General features: G+C 40.7%; 1 protein-coding gene across 2 annotated transcripts in view; it reads left to right on the top strand.

Annotated features, from left to right (window-relative positions):
* The first annotated feature begins 503 nt into the window (after window positions 1-503).
* LOC135517652 (adenomatous polyposis coli protein-like) overlaps window positions 504-21,099 on the top strand; it is a 52,105-nt gene continuing 31,509 nt past the window's right edge. Inside the window, exon 1 of one of the 2 annotated variants that reach the window (XM_064942153.1) lies at window positions 504-721. The gene's annotated coding sequence lies outside the window, so the exon portion shown is untranslated. Of the gene's footprint in view, window positions 722-17,429; window positions 17,478-21,099 lie in introns of those variants that run through there. The other variant, XM_064942154.1, reaches the window with a different exon arrangement.

Genomic DNA, 21,099 nt, shown 5'->3' with positions numbered 1-21,099 from the left:
ATATACTGTATGATCAGAGGGGTATACACAAACATGCAGGGATGAAGCTTTTCCTCTTTTTCAGATAAGGGTGTAGATGTGTAATATGTGTCAAAGATGGACTAATGTATGTCAAGTACTTCTGTGTGTAGTTGTTATAGCCTAATATGAATTGGCCTACTGTATTCATACTATAACAACAAAGAAGTCATTGACATGCAGAATACACAATTGAATAAGAGGTCATTGTTGTCACTTGCCAGTAAAATGTTAGGCAGACCTACATGCTTTCAATGACTTTCGCTGAAAGTGGGTCAGTGGGCCTAGTGCCATATTTAAATCAAGTAGACTGGTAGGCCTAGGCTTCCCTTTTTTCTGACCACACAGATATCAGATCGACAAGAAAAATGTAAACACTTTATATGTAAACAAAGTCAATCTCAGATGTTGTTTTCTTTCTCACGGCCCGAGGGCGGGTACCCTTTGCGCGTCATCATCAAGCATGCGCGCATGCTGACAGTACAGACAACATGGCATAACGAAGGAAGCAAGCGTACGACGAAAAAAAGAAGCGGAGGAAGACACAAAAGAAAAAGTTTACTTAAGAGTCTGAAAAGTGTGTAGCAACGTTTATAATGGACCCTCGTTTAAAGTTAGTTTCGCGGTTTCGATAGGGGACTTTTCACCCTGGAGCGCGTCTCTATAAACGTATTGGTGCAGAGAGGAGTGAATGTTGATACAGGTAAGACCATTTACCTAAGCTAAATGTTAGCTCGCTATTTTAGTTCATTAGTTGGCGAACAAGCTGCTAACATTACTCATTAGCTAGGAGGTAGCCTGTTGTTTTGACTGGAACAAAACTGTACATTAATCTGGCAACGCAACAAGTACCTCCGGTACGCCTTTTCAAGTAGGACTCGAACTCGTTTAAACTATTTTGAGCATGGCTATGAAAAGGAGCTGGCATAAAAGTTCTCAGTTTCGTCTGTGTGCTAGCTTCTGATGTACAGTAGCCTACATTTAGCCCAGGCTACTGCTAGTTGTCAGGAACGCAGCAAAGAAGACTGCACTTTTGTTTTGGCAAGCTGCCCACACTTTGAAGCGCATTAAATGGATTGTTTAAATAACCGAGCAGCGTTCAGTGCAGTACATTATTTGAACGTTTCCAATTGAGTGTCACGAGTCTGTTACAAAGTTTGCCTTTGTTCGAAGAACTTGCTACAATGTTATGTTGCAATTTGCCACGCTTACTTTACGTTCCACAAACCTTGTCTGGCTTTCTACTTTGTATCCAGTAGGCAGGGAAACCAGTTTAGGTGATCAGCTGGGAGTGTTTGCCATTCAGGCTGAGGCTCGGCCGTATTGTGCAAGTGTTTGTCACATGTGAATTGCATCAATATTGAATTTAAAGCTGGGTAAACACTACCTATGGATATTTGTGCATGTTTGTGCAGCAGAAGGAAAACCGCACAGATAACCGTTATGAAATTACCACTATTTAAAAACCACATGGAAATTGGAGAGATTTTTACATCACTAGTTAGAGGACAATCTGCAGAAAAATCCAATACATTTTGGAATGGTGCATTTTCATACAGTGGTCACAAAAAAACGGTTGCACGTCCTGTTTTAATGAACACCGCTCAGAAACCACACGGAATCTAGGAATAATGTGTATGTCACTGGTTAGAGGACAAATTGTAGAAGACCGCTAGCTACATTCTGAAGTGTTGCATTTTGATTCAAGTGTGTCCAAGGTTCAACACTAACTTTTGACACGTTTCAGTTGGTGGCACCAGCACACATGGTCGCACCAATTTTTGTATATACTTACAAATAATAATTGATGTTAACCTGGCCTGTGTCCCATAATGTACCTGCATTTCATACTAAACCAGGCTAAAAATGACTAGCATTCTTTTAAATTGGCATGCCATTGTGTTCTTACAGTGATTAGGGTTGGGCAGTATTCAGATTTTCACATTGTCATACAGTAAATCCTGGGGTGCCAGGACTGGTTTAGTACACAAGCCCCCCCCCCCCCCCAGAAATTAGCATAAGTCAGAGCAAATGTCCATGGTGAAATTGAATGAATTGCAGAGACAGGCAATCCAGCTCATAAAGTTATACATGTATACACTGAATTAAAATATAAACATGTATTAGTCACATGTTTCATGAGTTGAAATAAAATATTCTAGAAATGTTCCATATGCACAAAAAGCTTATTTCGCTCAAATTTTGAGCAGAAATTTGTTTGCAACCCTGTTAGTTTTGATCCTTTGCCAAGATCAAGAAACTGATTAAACAGCTTGATCATTTTACAGGCAACTCTAAAATGTGCAATGCCACAGATGTCTCAAGTTTTGAGGGAGCGTGCAATTGGTATGCTCACTGCAGGAATGTCCACCAGAGTTGTTGTAAAAAAATACAATGTTAATTTCTCTACCATGAGCCACCTCCAACGTAATTTAGAGAATTTGGCAGTATGTCCAACCGGCCCACACATTTTCTTTTTAACGTAGGTTGTGAAATCAATAGATTAGGGCTATATTTAAATTAACTTATTTCCTTATCAACTGCATCTTTAAAGTTGTTGCATGTTGAGTTTATATTTTTGTTCAGTGTAGGTAGGAGCTACCGAATGTCGTCATTTTTGTTGAGTTTGGACATTTCAAAAGTGGATATGAACGAGAGGCATTGTGCAAATTAAGCTTTGACATGCTTTTCTGAAGGAAGAGCATTACTGGCTCTCCAGCAGCATGTCTACACACCGTGTCTGTGTGGAGTCTGAAGTCACTAGGGCAACGGGCCTGCCTGCTTTTCTCAGAGAAGATGGGGGAGGATCATATGAGCCAGAGGCGAACCCCCCCCCCCCCCCCCCCCCACACACACACACACAAAACCCCACAAGGAAATCAAGTCAGTGGCAGCTGTACAAATAACTCCGCCAAAGGGCTTTGACTTCACAAACATGTTAGAAATTGAACACAATATGATGCCCTGTCACCTTATTCGGTTAGCCGCTTACTTAGTGTTTTTTAAATGCAGATTTTTTTGTTGTAATTTCTGCTTGCCATCAAACAAATTTTGTGCTTCAGATGTGCTTCTAAACTCAGATGAGAATTCACAAATGGGCGTTCTATCAGCAGACAGCGCTCTGACTGTTGTGTAGCTACTTTTCAATGTACTTTTCTCAGTGTAGCCAGCCTATTTTTCTCCAGTAAAATGCTAGAAACTTTAAGCAAAACATTAGCAAATGTAGCTGGCTACGTTCTTTCTATGATAGGCCTAAACATTAGAAATATGATGGACATGCATCACTTTTGAAAAAAATACTTTTTTCATTGTAAGTTCATTTACTCTGGCTGCTAGCCAAATAGCGTTGAGCTTCTGTTATCTGATATAACTGAAGCTATTTTTGGCCAAATGTGATACTCAAATGTATTTTCTGTGAAGGATAACTATAGTTGCATGTTGCTGGTCACTCTATTGAAGCAAAAAAAACACTGACTTTCAATATAAACCGAGACCCCAGTCAATACACAGCTGGACCTGCTTTCTCTCGTTGTGCTATTTACAAACACACGACACGCTCAACTGTTCATGGGAACTACTTAAGCTTCATAATGTAACATAATGTGACAGTTGAAATAAAGCAGATTGCATTCTTCATCTCCCTAACACATTGCACAAGTTGACTGCAGGTATTTACTTAAATAGCTACAAAATTTCAGAAATACTGTAGTTTCAATGGTAATGGAAAAACTATCCTGTGACTACTTCTAAATCCTTGGTATACTGCCCCAACCTAATTCGGATAGATTTACTGTAACAGCAAAGAAAATAAACTGTTTAATTCAGATGCACATCAGCCAGCCAGTTTGGCGAGCAGTGTTTCTGGATTTTTCTAAACAAATGGCCACTGGATTGATGCAAATAATCATTATTCTGCAAGGTGGCATAAGCTACTTTGTCGTTTCCTTTTAATTTCCTTTCCGTCTACTTGAAGACAGCCTAACTATCATTAACATCGCTAATAGCTACACAAAATGGTAGATATACAAGCCCACAGGGCTTGACGTTCAGGTAAATTCACCAGTGGCACACCGGGCCAGTGCCAACTGAAAGCTACTGCCCCGAATGGAGGGGAGAAAAACAAAATACTGGCCTGACAGGAAAGCAAATGATGCGTGCATAACTTCAATAACAGGAGTTTTTCTTTCATTTGCAGGATGAACAAGTAGCCTATACATCGTTAATACAGACATTGTTGATTCAAATTCAAGGACTTTCAAATAGTTTTTCAAGCACTCAATTGTAATTTAAGGACCAATGTTTTATATTGTATTGTTGTAATAGCCTATAGAGAAGAGAACTCCCCCAAAATGTATGCAAAAAAAATCTGCATCAACACTTTAAGAATAATGCTCTTAATAGGCCTACCCAATGGCATTCACATTTTTACATTTGAAAATGTCAATGTGTGCATTGCCTGACTAAATAGACAGCATGCTCCATACACAAACACACTCATGAGGTCCTGTCTGTGGTAGCAAGTCAGTCTCATCAATTTAAGATGTTATTGTAACATTAAAGAAAGCAAGAAAGCGACCAAAGGACGGGCGTCCTTTGTTATGCAACGCTTTGTATTGAAAACCAAGTTGAAGACAACATTTCAATATTGTTTTGCTCATAATATAACCTCACATGGGTCTTACCGCAACAAAATTTCAACTGCGAGAAACAAACTAAAGCACCCACATCTCTCAAGCAGATCAGAAATGAAATTGCAGAATATTTATATTGTAGCAGTAGAACTTATAAATCGGCTACCATGACTTCAATGATTTTTCTAGAACCATAACTGAATTGCGCATTCCAAATATTCAAACAAAACTTGGAACTTTTTAGATACCTGGTTTGCATACCTATTCTTGCCTTAGCATTTACTGGTAGACGTCATAATTTGGAACATCTTTCCTACTCCTACCGGTGATTTGGTCTCCGGTAAGCTGCTCCACACAACATCGAGCTGTTTGAGAGCTGCACGCTTTCTCTGCCTGACAGATTATCTGTTGCCCCCCCTACTCAACTGGCAGACCGCGGACCAGATCCGGACCCTGAATGGGGTCAATAGGAAAAATGAAATGCAAAACTTTTTATGCGGGGGGAACTTGGTTGGAATAACCAGTACATGGTTGGTGAACTTTTTGAAGGCCTTTTGAATGGGGGATGTTGATTTTGGGAGGCATCTGAAATAGACCGCCTCGAATTATCTGTGCCATTTGAGAAAGAAAATGATTGCTGCATTCTAAGTCCTGTGACCCCCCTCCCCCAGAGTGTGCATGATAAGATCAACAGAACAAAACCATGATATTGATCTTGATGGCTATACACCGAAATTCAATGTGGTTGGAAAACGTCAACTTGTGCATTTTTTTGTTTTATTTAACTAGGCAAGTCAGTTTTAATTAAATTAAGAACAAATTCTTATTTACAATGATTGCTTACAAGGGAACAGTGGGTTAACTGCCTTGTTCAGGGGCAGAATGGCAGAATTTTACCTTGTCAGCACGGGGATTCGATCCAGCAACCTTTGGTTACTGGCCCAACGCTCCAACCACTAGGCTACCTGCTACCCCAATTTGTGTAACATATGTTAATTAGATATGGCAAAAATAATTCATCTTAATTTAAGATGATAGTAAATGAAGCGAACTCACAATTTTTTCATTATTTGAACCATTTAGAGATGTAAAAGATGTTCCTAAGCACAATTTAACCAGGTGCTCTAGACTAAAGTGTCCATAGGATCTATGCAGCAGACTGAACATTTGGCATCCCTACCAGTAGCGCGCTTCCCATTCGCCATTCAAGTGCATACACCACTTTGTAATGAGCCGGAGGCAGTATGCATTTAAAAAACATATGCTTAGTTGTTTGAAACCTGAACGTTTTATTGCATATTGAAGCATGTCTTAACTTGCTTCAAAGTAACCTAGCCAAAATCTAACCAAACCTGCAGGCAATTATTTTAAAAAGACTTCCACATGCCATTGAAACCAGAAGCCTTTTTCTCTCATGTATTGTTGGTTTTCAAATCAACTTTCCTTCATTGTCTGGTAGCCAAAGGCACAATTCTAGTCATATTAGCAACCAACGCTTGTTGCATATTTAGATCTCCCCTCTTTATACATTTCTGACTATTTTACTCTCACATGAAATGGCTCACAATGGTGTTTTCCCGCTAATTGCATTATGGAACCAAAATCGGTGCGCAATGCCAGAGGTTGTTTTTTCCACGTAAAAAATTGTATTGAAAGGCATTAAAAAATCTTAGTGTTTTATAATGCAGATCTAAAATGCTTATTGTAATTTCTACTCCACATCAAGACTCATTTTGGGCTTCTGTTGCACTTCTCCACACAGATGAGAATTCAGCTGACCGTGTAGCTAATTTTCTCTGGTAAAATACAAGATTAAGTTCAAGCAAAACATTCGATTAGGAAATGTAGCTGGCTACGTTCTTTTGATGATAAACATTAGAATTGGCCACTCATAGTTTTTGCAAGAAATACCTTGCTTTTTTATTCTAATTTAATTTACTTGTGTGGCTGCTAGCCAAATAGCGTTGCACTTCTGATGAAAATTAAGCTATTTTCTGCCGAATAAATATATATACAGTTATGTTGGACGTTTACATACACCTTAGCCAATTACATTTACATTGTTTTTCACAATTCCTGACATTTAATCCTAGTAAAAATTCCCTGTCTTAGGTCAGTTACGATCACCACTTTATTTTAAGAATGTTAAATGTCAGAATAATAGATTGATTTATTTCAGCTTTTATTTCTTTCATCACATTCCCAGTGGGTCAGAAGTTTACATACACTCATTTAGTATTTGGTAGCATTGCCTTTAGTTTGTTTACCTTCGGTCTAACGTTTTGGGTATCCTTACACAAGCTTCCCACAATAATTTGGGTGAATTTTGGCCCATTTCTCCTGACAGACCTGGTGTAGGTTTGTAGGCCTCCTTGCTTGCACACGATTTTCAGTTCTGCCCACACATTTTCTATAGGATTGAGGTCAGGGATTTGTGATGGCCACTCCAGTACCTTGACTTTGTTGTCCTTAAGCCATTTTGCCACAACTTTGTAAGAATGCTTTGGGTCATTGTCCATTTGAAAGACCAATTTTTGACCAAGCTTTAACATCCTGACTGATGTCTTGAGATGTTGCTTCAATATATTCACAGAATGTTCCCCCTCATGATGCCATCTATTTTGTGAAGTGCACCAGTCCCTCCTGCAGCAAAGCACCCCCACAACATGATGATGCCACCCCCGTGCTTCACGGTTGGGATGGTGTTCTTCGGCTTGCAAGCCTCTACTTTTTCCTTCCAAACATAACTATGGCCATTATGGCCAAACTGTTCTATTTTTTTCCCCCATCATACCAGAGGACATTTCTCCCAAAATTATGATCTCTGTCCCCATGTGCAGTTACAAACCGTAGTCTGGCTTTTTTATGGCAGTGTTGGAGCAGTGGCTTCTTCCTTGCTGAGCAGCCTTTCAGGTTATGTCAATATAGGACTCGTTTTACTGTGGATATAGATACTTTTGTACTGGTTTCCTCCAGCATCTTGACAAGGTCCTTTGCTGTTGTTCTGGGATTGATTTTGTACTTTTCACACCAATGTACCTTCATCTCTAGGAGAAAGAACGCGTCTCCTTTCTGAGCAGGAATGACGGCTGCGTGGTCCCATGGTGTTTATACTTGCGTACTATTGTTTGAACAGATGAACGTGGTACCTTCAGGTGTTTGGAAATTGCCCCCAAGGATGAACCAAACTTGTGGAGGTATACGATTATTTTTCTGAGGTTTTGGCTGATTTCTTTTGATTTTCCCATGATGTCAAGCAGAGGCACTACGTTTGAAGGTAGGCCTTGAAATCCATTCACACGTACACCTCCAATGGACTCAAATGATGTCAATTAGCCTATCAGAAGCTTCTAAAGCCATGACATAATTTTCTGAAATTTACCAAGCTGTTTAAAGGCACAGTCAACTTAATGTATGTAAACTTTTGACAAACTGGAATTGTGATAGTGAAATAATCTGTCTGTAAACAATTGTTGGAAAAATTACTTGTCATGCACAAAATAACTGACTTGCCAAAACTATAGTTTGTTAACAAGAAATTTGTGGATTGTTTGAAAAAAGAGTTTTAATGACTACAACCTAAGTGTATATAACCTTCAGACTTCAACTGTGTATAGTTGCATGCCCTTGATCACAGTATTGTTGCTTGAGGTAAGTAAATATGGGCAGTTATTCTAACATGTGGCGCTTGGGTTTCAAGTTTGGGGAAGGTAATTTTCACCATAAAAATGCACTGTTATAATAAAGCATTCCATGTATCCTTGCATTTGCAGACTTATTTACGATGGCCTACCAATCAGAATGTTATGATTAGATAGTTGTAATTAACACTAATAATATAACTCAATCACTGTTTGCAAAAAATACTTCAGTGCAGTGCATAGTGGCTTAGAGTAGGCTATATCAGCCTGCATTACTTCTATTTGCAGAGTATTTTTTTATTTTTGCACTTCATGCAATTCTACTACACTTCATGTGACTGGAGACATTTGCAGAGTCTTTTTTAAATCAACAGAGATTACTCTGCTTACGCTGACAAATAGATCAATAAAAAAACACACCAGATCTGTATATTAGACCTACGAAAAGGGGGGGGGAGACAAATACAAGATGACGTCCATCTAACCTGGAGGAGGAAATTATTGTCCAAAAACAAATGTGACAGTGACCCAATGATAAAGATGGTGAATATGCACACTCAGTGGGGATATGGCAGATTTTTCTCTGCTGGTACACTTTGCTGAATTCAGTTGAAAATGTTGTTAACTTAAAGACAAATTGGAGTCTTGTCTTCTCTTTACAGCAATATCCATTTGTTTTCCGAAACTGTTTTTCCGAGATTTGTATTTTTCAATATTGTGATATTCCTTGCTGGGTCTATATAAATTTTGCTGACAGTCGCAACTCAATGATCATCTATTTAGTATTTGCCACGGGCCCTTCTGACTCAGTTACGCAATTAAAAACAATCCACCGCAAACATATTTATTTTTTATTAATTATCCTCTGTGGCAAAGCATGCTTTCTGTTGTAGTAGCCTATTTTGAATTATTTTTATTTCTTTATAGATAGGAGTAAGCTATCATTTTGGCAATTTAATTTACTTAGCTTCCCCTAGACTTATTGACGCCCCGCATTTGTATTCTAACATCTTCAAATTACTCATTGGAATTCGGTAAGAATGACTCATGCCGTTGCATGTTCTCTTAAGTTAAATTACCATAAACTAAATGTGATTTCTGTCATTCTGAAAACAGTGGGTGTACTCTCTAATCCGGTTCCACAACCAAAGCCTATGGGTCTGGTAAATTTCTTAACTGTCCGGTATATAAAATTGCTGCCGGTCAAATGTCCAGTGCCACATTTTTCTAACGGAAACCATGCTACAGTGGCATAGTAGGAAAATCGAATAGATTATGTAAACAAAGGAAGGAATGATGGAGGCAGATTTTAATACAGTATTTGATTGCTCAAATTTGGCAGCTGACCCTTGTGGTTGAAAATACCTTGTTGTACATTGAGGGCATTGCACTTCTAGGGTCAATATATTTTAAGTGTTGTTTTTCTGCTCCGTTGCCTCGCTCGCTGTTCGACATCAAGCACTTCTTGCTTTGTGTAGCCCACTGTTTCCCAACAGAGTTCTTCGAAAACTCCCAGCGGGCCTTTTCCACATATTTGTTCAATTCGACCACAGGCACACCTGATTCATATTGACTAGTTAAATCAGGTGTGTTGATAGTGGGAAAATAACAAATGTAGAATGTTTGGAGGGCCCAATGAGTTGCACTTCTCTGTGCATCTGGTAACCTTGGTGGTCACCTCAACAGCCACACCACCTTCTGTTTGGCTTATTTTGGTGAACACAGACACAAGCTATTCAGAAGATAATGTTTATTGCATTAAGTTCTTTCCATTTTTATAGATGACTACTTTATATTATCAAGACGTGTTTGAAACCCCCACCAGTGATGAGAAATGAAAGTGTTAGCATTGTTAAGCCATGGGCTTGTCTTGACGAATAGACTCATTTATAGAAATGACTTATGCACGTTGGTACCCCCGCAATTGATTTTTTTTATTATTTTTTTTTTTTTTCACCTTTATTTAACCAGGTAGGCTAGTTGAGAACAAGTTCTCATTTGCAACTGCTACCTGGCCAAGATAAAGCATAGCAGTGTGAACAGACAACAGAGTTACACAGTTGACTGGGTGTGAGGACTTTCAGGGTTTTGTCTCTGAGATATCTTTAGCTTGATGTCTGGAATTGAACATTGTCAATGAAACATTTTTCCCACACACTTGGGAGAATGGATGTGTGAACATTTTTAGTAAAGGCAACAACACCACCAGTGAGGGGAGGGGGGGGGGGGACCAGGCCAGCCAACAAGGGTTCTCTGGCTGCCAACGTCTGGCTTTCCCTGGCTCTTTCACAAACATTCATTTGCATGAAAAAACCTGCATTCAGAAACACTTTCCTTTTCCCATCTCTCTTTTCTCTTTCAGGTGATACAGGGCATCTATTCAGATTGATAGAGGAGTGAGAGGGAGGTAGAAAGAACAGCAGAGTGCGCATTGAGGAGTAGCTATGATTTAACACTAACAAGAAACTCATTCCGATGTTTTCATTTCCTGGCTGTTTTTAATTGAGGTTGTTAAGAAATCTCTTCTAGAATGGTACTGTGAATCTAAGATGGAGGAGACAGGGAAGAATCTCAGCTGACTTTCAGGAAGGAAGCATTTAATATACCACACTAAAATAGCTCATGTCCTTTGGTGTAGTAGACTACTAGTACTATTCTGCTTGGTTGTAATATGAGCCCCTCCTGAAAAACGGACTCCAGAAACCAGTTCCTGCTGTGAAGGCTGGGACGTCCAGTGTTCTCTCTGTGCTCCTCCACTCACATGATGGGGATCTATTAAGTGGACCATCGGGCTACTATTGTTATGTAAGTTAGATCTCATAGTGAAATGGGTTTTGAATTCAGGCTAGCGACTACCTTCCTAACAGTCAGTCAAGACATTCACTCTCACTCACCCTACATCTTTGGGTATGGGACTATGTGAAGTATTTATTGAAAATGTATATCTACTCAGTTGTTATTTGTTCACATTTAAAAACAAGTGTTATGGTATAAATTCTGGTATTTTTAATAAAGGCCTACGGAATCTTGTTCAGATAGTGCTGGCGGAATCGTCACAATGTCGGTTGAAGGATGAGCGTCGCATGGGAGTGACGCCACCTGTCGGAAGACAATGACTGAATCCGTTTCAGTGCTTACAGAGGACTCCCTAGAGAAGAATTGACCCTTAAAATGAAAATGGTTTTATCTATAATTTACTCTTCCCTAAGCCCCGCCCCCTTGGTTACTGTTGCAACCTCAGACATTTTCCCGGGGAGCCCCATTCCCCATTCTAACTAGTGAAGACCACCACAATCTCAAACTGTTTTTAATACACAATACAATTAAACAGACTATCCCTTGCTAATCAGGTGACTCTCAGCTATGTTGTGGTGGACTGTCAACAATTGCTTCACAGGATAATTACCCTTTTAGTGTGGCTAGCCACTGGATGGCTCTGAATGCACTGACAGCATGCAGTCAAAGCTACTAACAGTCTTGTTCACATTGGCATTTTGAAGTGATTCAAATCAACAACAAAACTACATATCCAATTAGAATCTGATCTTTTTCCTACAGTCTGAACATCCAAAAAGCACATCTCATCTGATATTTCAAGCCAATTTTAAAAATTTAAATCGGATACAAATCAAATTCCTGACATTGACTGGTTTTAACTGTCAAATCTGATTTATTTGCCCTCAAGTTGTTTTTAGACTTGTTTGGCATTGCTTTCTAGCTTCTCTGGCAGTTTGACAAATGCAAGTGGTAGCAAACTAGCTTAAGTTACAAACACATTAGTGAATGTGCTAGCAAGTTAAGCAGCTACCTATCTAGCTAGTTGACTGCTGTGGATAGCCAAAAAGGAGTCATTTTTAAAGTTGGATCATCTTATACTTCGAGGCTTTATTGAAAGTGTTCTTACACTATGATTTCAAACATTCAAAGCAGCTGGGAGACTTCCATCGTGAGCATTGTCAGTCATCTTAGCTTACTAGACAACTTTTGAGTGCAAGGAAGCATGAATGGCACTTGAACCAGACAGATCTTTTGGGTTCAATATCATTACATTGTATATTTTTGAATGTATGCATTAATGAATCAATTGTACAATCAATTTGACTTTGGTAAAAATGATCTAACTACATTAGCATAATGACTATAATTTTAATGCTAAATCTCTGATTAAACTGGGTAAATCAAGATGTAGCCTAGGCCTATTCACAATACAGGTAATGCATATTCAATAAGAGTGTGTGCATGCATTGGGTTATTGAGCTTGATTTGGCTGATTCCACGAGGCTACAGATGAATAAGTCCCTTCCATTTGGGAATTATTCCGTTCAACATCATTTGCATAGACGAAGCAATCTCTTATTTTCTAAAATTGCACACTGTCTCTTTAAAGACCCATGACGTCATTCATAGTCAGTTTGAGGCTTGAGCAAAGATGATCTTGACTGGGAGAGATGTGAGGTGGGGGAGATGAAGTGAATGAATAATGTTTTTGGTGACCTTCAGCTTTGTAATCAGAAATATTTTATGTTATGGTTTGCATATTATCACAAACAAGAGGGGTAGTGAATTTATGTTGGCTTCCACTGTCAGCTAGTAAGGAAAGTTAGCCTACAAAGCTGGAAAGCTGTTGTAAAGTTTTCTAGCCTGTACTGGACATTGTTTTGGGAACAGTAATTAAGTTTCAAATGTTATTCAACTGTGTTAACTAACGTGCAGCGTAAGTGGTGATGCCACCCAGACTTAAGTGTGTACAGTGGTTCCTCAGGACAAGCTGGAGCTAGCACTGAGTAAGTGGCGCAGGCACGGTGCTCTCGCGCTATAAGAACACATTGGCTGCACTGACACAGATTTGATCCTCGCTCAATCAGTAGAAGACGTGAGACACGTTTGACAGAAGTATAGAAAGTGAAACAAATATCGAAAAAGTGTTTCAGTGTACCGTGCAACACTACTCCAAACACATTTTTGCTAAGAGCAGCTGATTAAACAAAGGTTAGCAATGTGTTGGCACAAATTAATGTCCAAGTAAAGTGAACTTGCCACGCAGCGCAAGAAGCCTGTTTGCAGGTGCTTATGGTTTCTAAGATATTCCAGTGAGAGTAATTGGTTCCTACGAATGTAAGTTGCATAATATTAGGAGTACATTTTTATTCTTAAATAAAAATATTTACCCTGGTTTAATAACCGTGGCCTACACCACTGTGCACAGAAGACCCATCATTACCATGACAAATAGCGTAGCCATGTCAGCAGTCTGAATGCACATTCGATTTGGTCACTTAAAACGGCAGTGTGAACAAAGCTCGAGTGCTCTCAAATTGTATCCTGATGTCGACAGTAGATTAGTTAAGTTCATATAAACACTGCTCAAAAAAATATAGGGAACACTTAAACAACACTGTAACTCCAACACTGTAACTACCACTCTAGTGGTAGCATGAGACGGAGTCTACAACCCAGAGGAGCACTGCCAGAGCCCTGCAAAATGACCTCCAGCAAGTCACATGTGCATGTGTCTGCTCAAACGGTCAGAAACAGACTCCATGAGGGTGATATGAGGGCCCGATGTCCACAGGTGGCGGTTGTGATTACAGCCCAACACCGTGCAGGACGTTTTTCATTTGCCAGAGAACACCAAGATTGGTGCCTTGTGCTCTTCACAGATGAAAGCAGGTTCACACTGAGCACATGCTACAGAGTCTGGAGACGCTGTGGAGAACGTTCTGCTGCCTGCAACATCCTCCAGCATGACCGGTTTGGCGGTGGGTCAGTCATGGTGTGGGGTGGCATTTCTTTGAGGGGCCGCACAGCCCTCCATGTGCTTGCCAGAGGTAGCTTGACTGCTATTAGGTACCGAGATGAGATCCTCAGACCCCTTGTGAGACCATATGCTGGTGCGGTTGGCCCTGGGTTCCTCCTAATGCAAGACAATGCTAGGCCTCATGTGGCTGGAGTGTCAGCAGTTCCTGCAAGAGGAAGGCATTGATGCTATGGACTGGCCCACCCGTTCCCCAGACCTGAATCCAATTGAGCACATCTGGGACATCATGTCTCGCTCCATCCACCAACGACTGCACCACAGACTGTCCAAGAGTTGGCGGATGCTTTAGTCCAGGTCTGGGAGGAGGTCCCTCAGGAGACCATCCGCCACCTCATCAGGAGCATGCCCAGGCATTGTAGGGAGGGCATACAAGCACGTGGAGGCCACACACACTACTGAGTCTCATTTTGACTTGTTTTAATGACATTACATCAAAGTTGGATCAGCCTGTAGTGTGGTTTTCCACTTTAATTTTGAGTGTGACTCCAAATCCAGACCTCCATGGGTTGATAAATTTGATTTCCATTGATAATTTGTGTGATTTTGTTGTCGGCACATTCAACTTTGAAAAGAAAAAAGTATTTAATAAGGATTCATTCATTCAGATCTAGGATGTTATTTTAGTGTTCCCTTTATTTTTTTGAGCAGTGTGTGTGTGTGTGTGTGTATATATATACACATACACACACACACAGTTGAAGTTTACATACACTTAAGTTGGAGTCATTAACTCATTTTTCAACCACTCCACAAATTTCTTGTTAACAAACTATAGTTTTGGCAAGTCGTTTAGGACCTCTATGTGCATGACACAAGTAATTTTTCCAACAATTGTTTAGACAGATTATTTCACTTATAATTCACTGTACCACAATTCCAGTGGTTCATACATTTACATACACTAAGTTGAATGTGCCTTTAAACAGCTTGGGAAGTTCCAGAAAATGATGTCATGGCTTTAAAAGCTTCTGATGGGCTAATTGACTCAAATGATGTCTATACCTGTGGATGTATTTCAAGGCCTACCTTCAAACTCAGTGCATTTGTGCTTGACATCATGGGAAAATCAAAAGAAATCAGCCAAGACATCAGAAAATAATTGTAGACCACAAGTCTGGTTCATCCTGGAGCAATTTCCAAATGCCTGAAGGTACCACGTTCATCTGCACAAACAATAGTATAAACACCATGGGACCACATAGCCGTCATATCGCTCAGGAGATGCATTCTGCAAATCAATCCTAGAACAATAGCAATGGACCATGTCAAGATGCTGGAGGAAACCGGTACAAAAGTGTCTATATCTGCAGTAAAACAAGTCCTATATCGACATAACCTGAAAGGCCGCTCAGCAAGGAAGAAGCCACTGCTACAAAACCACCATAAAAAAGCCAGACTACGATTTGCAACTGCACATGGGGACAAAGATCGTACTTTTTGGAGAAATGTCCTCTGGTCTGATGGGGGGGGGGGGAATAGAACCGTTTGGCCATAATGACCATCGTTATGTTTGGGAGGCTTACAAGCCGAAGAACACTATCCCAACTGTGAAGCACGGGGGTGGCAGCATCATGTTGTGGGGGTGCTTTGCTGCAGGAGGGACTGGTGCACATCACAAAATAGATGGCATCATGAGGGGGGGACATTATGTGGAGATATTGAAGCAACATCCCAAGACGTCAGTCAGGAAGTTAAAGCTTGGTCGCAAATGGGTCTTCCAAATGGACAGTGACTCCACGCATATTTTCAAAGTTGTGGCAAAATGGCTTAAGGACAACAAAGTCAAGGCATTGGAGTGGCTATAACAAATCCCTGACCTCAATCCTATAGAACATTTGTTTGCATACCTGGAAAAGTGTGTGTGATCAAGGCCTACAAACCTGACTGTTGCACCAGCTCTGTCAGGAGGAATGGGCCAAAAAAGCTTGTGGAAGGCTACCCAAAAGGATTGACCCAAGTTAAAAAAATTTAAAGGCAATGCTACCAAATACTAATTGAGTGTATGTAAACTTCTGACCCACTGGGAATGTGATGAAATAAATAAAAGCTGAAATAAATCATTCTCTCAACTATTATTCTGACATTTCACATTCTTAAAATAAAGTGGTGATCCTTAGTGACCTTAGACAGGGAATTATTACTAGGATTAAATGTCAGGAATTGTGAAATTTAGTTTAAATGTATTTGGCTAAAGTGTATGTAACCTGACTTGAACTGTGTATAAATAATTGATCTTGGCTTCCAATCACACATTTGGAGAAAACTAGTTATATTAGCGAGGTAACATTAGCATCGATTTCAATTTTGGCCAGTCGAGCTAGCTCACCCAGCTAGTAAACAATGGAGCCAAAGAATAATTTCAGATTAGAAAAATACTCCAACAGGCTTTGCATTTCAGGAATTAGTTCCATGTACCCCTGGTGTACTGATCAATTATTTAACCATGTAAACCATTTTTTGATATGTCTGTTTTTGCCACTTGCCTAATTAGCTTCCTTGCATTTGGAACGTGAGCGTGTCTGAGGCTGGTCAGACCCGAGCCTGCTTAGTAACAGTTGTGATCGGTTGCCCAAAATTAAAGGATTGGGTTTAACAAAGTGTCAAGTTATTTTCATTCTATTTAGTGTCTTTGGCTATTCTATACATTCCTCCTTTTTTGATGTATCTTTTTTTTTTTTTTTTTTTGGTGGGAGGGGACATTAGGCAATAAAAAAAATCTGGGGAACACTAGGCTAATTTGTTTAAATAGAAAGGATCTAATGAACATGAAAACAATCCTGTCTGTCTTTAAAGTTAACAGGATAATGTATAAACTAATAGTCCATCTCCTATTAGCTTACAGAGGGTTAACCCAATTGTGCAGGTTGTTAAATCATTGTTTGATTTTGGCGTGTGTGTTTGTCCCATATTCGTGTTTGTCATTATTGATTCTCTGGGGGTTGGTTTTGTGCTGCTGTCATTGTGCATTGGTTCCCCCTGCTCCCCTCCTAACCTCCGCCCCGGTCGGTGGTGTGACCTTCAGGGCTCTCTGACCTGCAATTCCAACCCCCCCCATCACACCCCGTCACCCCGCTCCCTCCCTGGTCTGCTGTCCTGTGCCTGGGGCTCCCACCAGCACCCTTCACAAAAAGAGCCCTAATTGAGTCGGCCAGGAGAAGCAGCTGTGCTACAGAGCTGGAAGCCAGCCAGCCAGCATCGGTCACTGCAGAACCAACCAAGGAAACAGCAAAACAAGGCTGTCCCTGGTCTCGCTGCCAGGTGATTGGCTGTACCGGGTGATCATGTGACCGGGTGCTGGCTGGATGAGCTTTCAACGTCTGACACAGTTGAGGGAGATGGGATGGAGAATGTCACTGCTACCGAAATGGGGTAAGGTTTTCCTTTCTGTGTTTTTAAAGACCCCCTCTTCCTTTCAATGATGGACAAAAAATGGAGAGAAACGTTTTTTTAATTCTGTCTGTTAATGGGGATTAGGGGCAGGCAGGGAGCAGCTAGTGTGAATAGTGAGGCATAGCCACTAAGCCTTTTGTTTTGATGGTTGGTTGGTGGGAGAGGGAGGAAGAGGACGGAGGGTGTGGGGGATGTGCATTCATTGCATGCATCCTCTCTACTCTCACTTTATCATCACTGCAAGGGCTGTGTGAAAAGAAAAAAAAACCTGCATTGTGCTTGAGGAGGAAAGGAAAACAAGTAAAGGATTGGAAAAATGAGGTGAAGGAGAACCTGCTCATGGCCAAATGCCCAAAATATCAGTGCTGCTGGTGTGTGTGGTGTACTAAGATGGTGAAGGAGAAGAGTGGGCTGGTCCTTAGGATTCTGCTGGTTAGCCTAGCGACCGGTTTTGCTCAAACAAAGCAGACATGTCATTGTGGCTGTGTGATGCTGTCTTTCTCTGGTTGCTATTGGGTTGGTCTGTCGGTGGTTGTTTTAGTCTGTGTTGACTTCGTCATTGGTTAATCCCTGGTTGTATTGTGCTGTGTAGCGCCGGGTTAGTTGGGCCAAGTGTAGGCTAACGCCACTAAGTGGCTGCCTACTGTTTTTTTGTGGTGTCAAGGGAAGGGCATTTGACGCTCTGCAGCTGACTGCAGGGTTTTTCTGGTCTAGCTATCTGCTTAGGGGGTATCCACCATATAGTGTCACACACACACAGAAAACCTTATCCATCCAGTGTAGTGCTACATTCCCTGCCGGTGTCAGGCAAAAGGGAAATGTGAGCGCCTGCCTGGTTGTTTTATCGTGTCAAGATGGAATCCTCATTTGGAGAGAGGAAGGCGTTTACACGGTGGGTAGGACGCAGAGAGCTCTGAATTGGAAACCATTACTGATGGACCTACACAAGGTGGATCCTTTTCATTATTCATTTTAATGCACCAGCAAGCATCAACCGGTAAAATGTAGAATTTGATCAATTTAAGCAGGAGATGCATTTTGAGAAGATTGATGCAATATTCATGAGGTAGTAAGAGGCAGTCCTCTTCTTCCTCAGCCCCCTCTGTTCTTTCATTCGCTCTTTCCCCCTTTGCTTCTCATTGCTCGCACCCCCTTTAAACCCTTTGTAGGCTAAATTTGACAGGTTTATATGGTAGTGCTATTAGCGGTTTGCTTTGTTCGATGTTGCTTTGTTTTCTCTAGTGATATTACTGACTGGTTTTTAGTGGGTTGAATTCTGTGGGGGCATAGCTAAGTATGCAGAGGGAGTGGACATGGTAAGATTCTAGATTATTATTATTTTGTTACATACAAGCTTTGTGCGTATTGTGCCGATGGGCATTAGTCATTGTATTGGTCGGTTGGATTATTCATAAAAGAAATAGCAGTGTGTTTAACCTACTAAATGCACACTTGTTTTTCACCTAGAAGGGAATCAATGTAGCCTACTAGCCTAATTAAAATCTCAGAACATTAGCCTAATATCTGCAGGAAATAAATGACTAAACCTTGAGAGGCTATAACTGTACATTATGGGGCTGTGCGAAGAAGTAGGCGAATATGGAAATAGTGCGATGATGCAGATGGCCCTAAATGATCATTCGATTTAGAAACTGAATTGGATGTTGACGTAATTGCTAATGCAATTATGGAACTGGAAAAGGAAAGGCAGTAACTAGTTGTCATTTGCATGCATTCAGTTGTGCAACTGACGAGCCATCTTCCCCATAGAGGCTTGTGTAATTTTTTATTACAATTTGTATAACTAACACAAACAGCTGTATTCACTATAATATAATCATTTTAATGTTAATATGACACTGGGGCATAGTGAAACGATCATCCCAGCATTGCAACCTCATGATCCCAGCCCCCTTCAGTCAGCACTATACTGGCTGTTAAATTATGGTGATGATAAGCTCTCTTTTTCTTTTTTATGGCAGAGGCTGGAATTGAATCTCCAAAATGGCCGCAAATTGAACTACCTCGGTCTGCATCTGCAAACAGGGGAATGTATTGTCTCACCTGCAATTCTCCCCTGTATTGTAAATGCATGAAGTGGCAGTGTATCAATAAAAGAAGAATGTCCCTCCCCTGATCCAATTTTGGTGATGGTGGTGTTTTAGAAATGTGTTTTGGTTACCCCTGCACATCAGCCAGTGCATTGACAGAATTCACTGGGTTGTTCTGGAATGTTGAATTTTAGGCTTAAGTGGTTCTGGAATGCTCCTGAGTGTTCTTCTCTGCCCATCCTGTGTATCAGCTCCATCCTAGTGAGGGCAATATTGACATTTACAGACTCACTGCCCAATCAACCCAGTCTAATTGACTCGCTGAATTCAGTTGGATCAGCATTGGAATTGCTCGTCTTGTCTAGAACTTTGTCAAACAAATCATTTTAGCCTTGGAAACCAGAACAATGTTGCAACCAACGTCATGGTTCATAATTACTAATGGGGCACTGAAGTTGCTTTGATTTGTCATTGTCGACCTGTGGGTAATATAGGCAACTGTGTAGGCTAGTCAGTTCGCTCTACGCTGTATGCTTGCAGCTGAAGCCTTCTGCCACGCACAACTGGCAAAGGAAGAGATCCCAAAGGCTTACATGTAGGTCTGCATGCCAAGGCCATTGCTGATATCTAACATGTCACTGATTTAATTTAGAAACAATAGAGTGATACATTTTTCCACCTCAGTGATCTAGTTACTACCCGCCCGCTTGCTGCTTCCCTCCACCCTCTCTATAATGGATGATCTAAAAATACAAACTTTTCCTTAGCGAGACGAGCGAGTGCCCCTCTGTCGTGTTGAGTTGTCTTCACATGGCAGTATGGGGCTGTGTGGCGCGCGAGTAATGGTGTTCCCTTAGCTGCCGAGCCCATCTTCTGTCTTCTAGATCTCGTCTTCTCAGCTGATTTCCGCAAGAGCGAGGTGAACACATTAATAAGCCTGCCTTTTAAACGTGGCCTAGTTGGAATGCACTGTGTGGTATGTGGTCTTTAGTCTCATACATCAAGTGTACAGCCTACATATTGGCCCTAAATTGCACAGAGATTTTGACGTCAGTGGACATGGCCTATGTTGTGTGGAATATCAATATTGTGTTGTAGAATGTGCGTAATCTGCTTATCGTTATGATATACGTTTCTATTTAATTAGGTAGTACCGCTTATGGCCGTGTCTATTGAGAATGGAGTGGATGTCATGTCTGTGGTAGTTGGCAATTAACCACTTGACAGGTGGGATGGCACCGTTCTGCTCTGTCTGCTGCTGCCCATCTCATCAGTGTCTGCCTGTGGATTGGGCTTCCTCTGCATTGAAGATTATCAGTTGAAATAATTTGACCATCCATTTTGTCTTTTGTTGTATGCTCTTTTTATTCTTGTCTATGCAATATTGTTTCAGAAGACATTTAGCTAAAAGGTAGACTAATAACAAACCTACTATAGTACAATTATGGTGAAAGCCAGAATTGTCATAATTAGGCCATCACTTTCAAGTTTCATTTGTTCAAAATCCTAGAAGGGGGAACGCAGTAAAGCAAAATCTATCCGGGTGTGAA

This window comes from Oncorhynchus masou, chromosome 28 (genome assembly GCF_036934945.1).
Source record: "Oncorhynchus masou masou isolate Uvic2021 chromosome 28, UVic_Omas_1.1, whole genome shotgun sequence".
Classification (NCBI taxonomy): Eukaryota; Metazoa; Chordata; class Actinopteri; order Salmoniformes; family Salmonidae; genus Oncorhynchus; species Oncorhynchus masou.
Note: the sequence above shows the minus strand (reverse complement) of the source record. Positions and strands in the feature narration are given on the sequence as shown.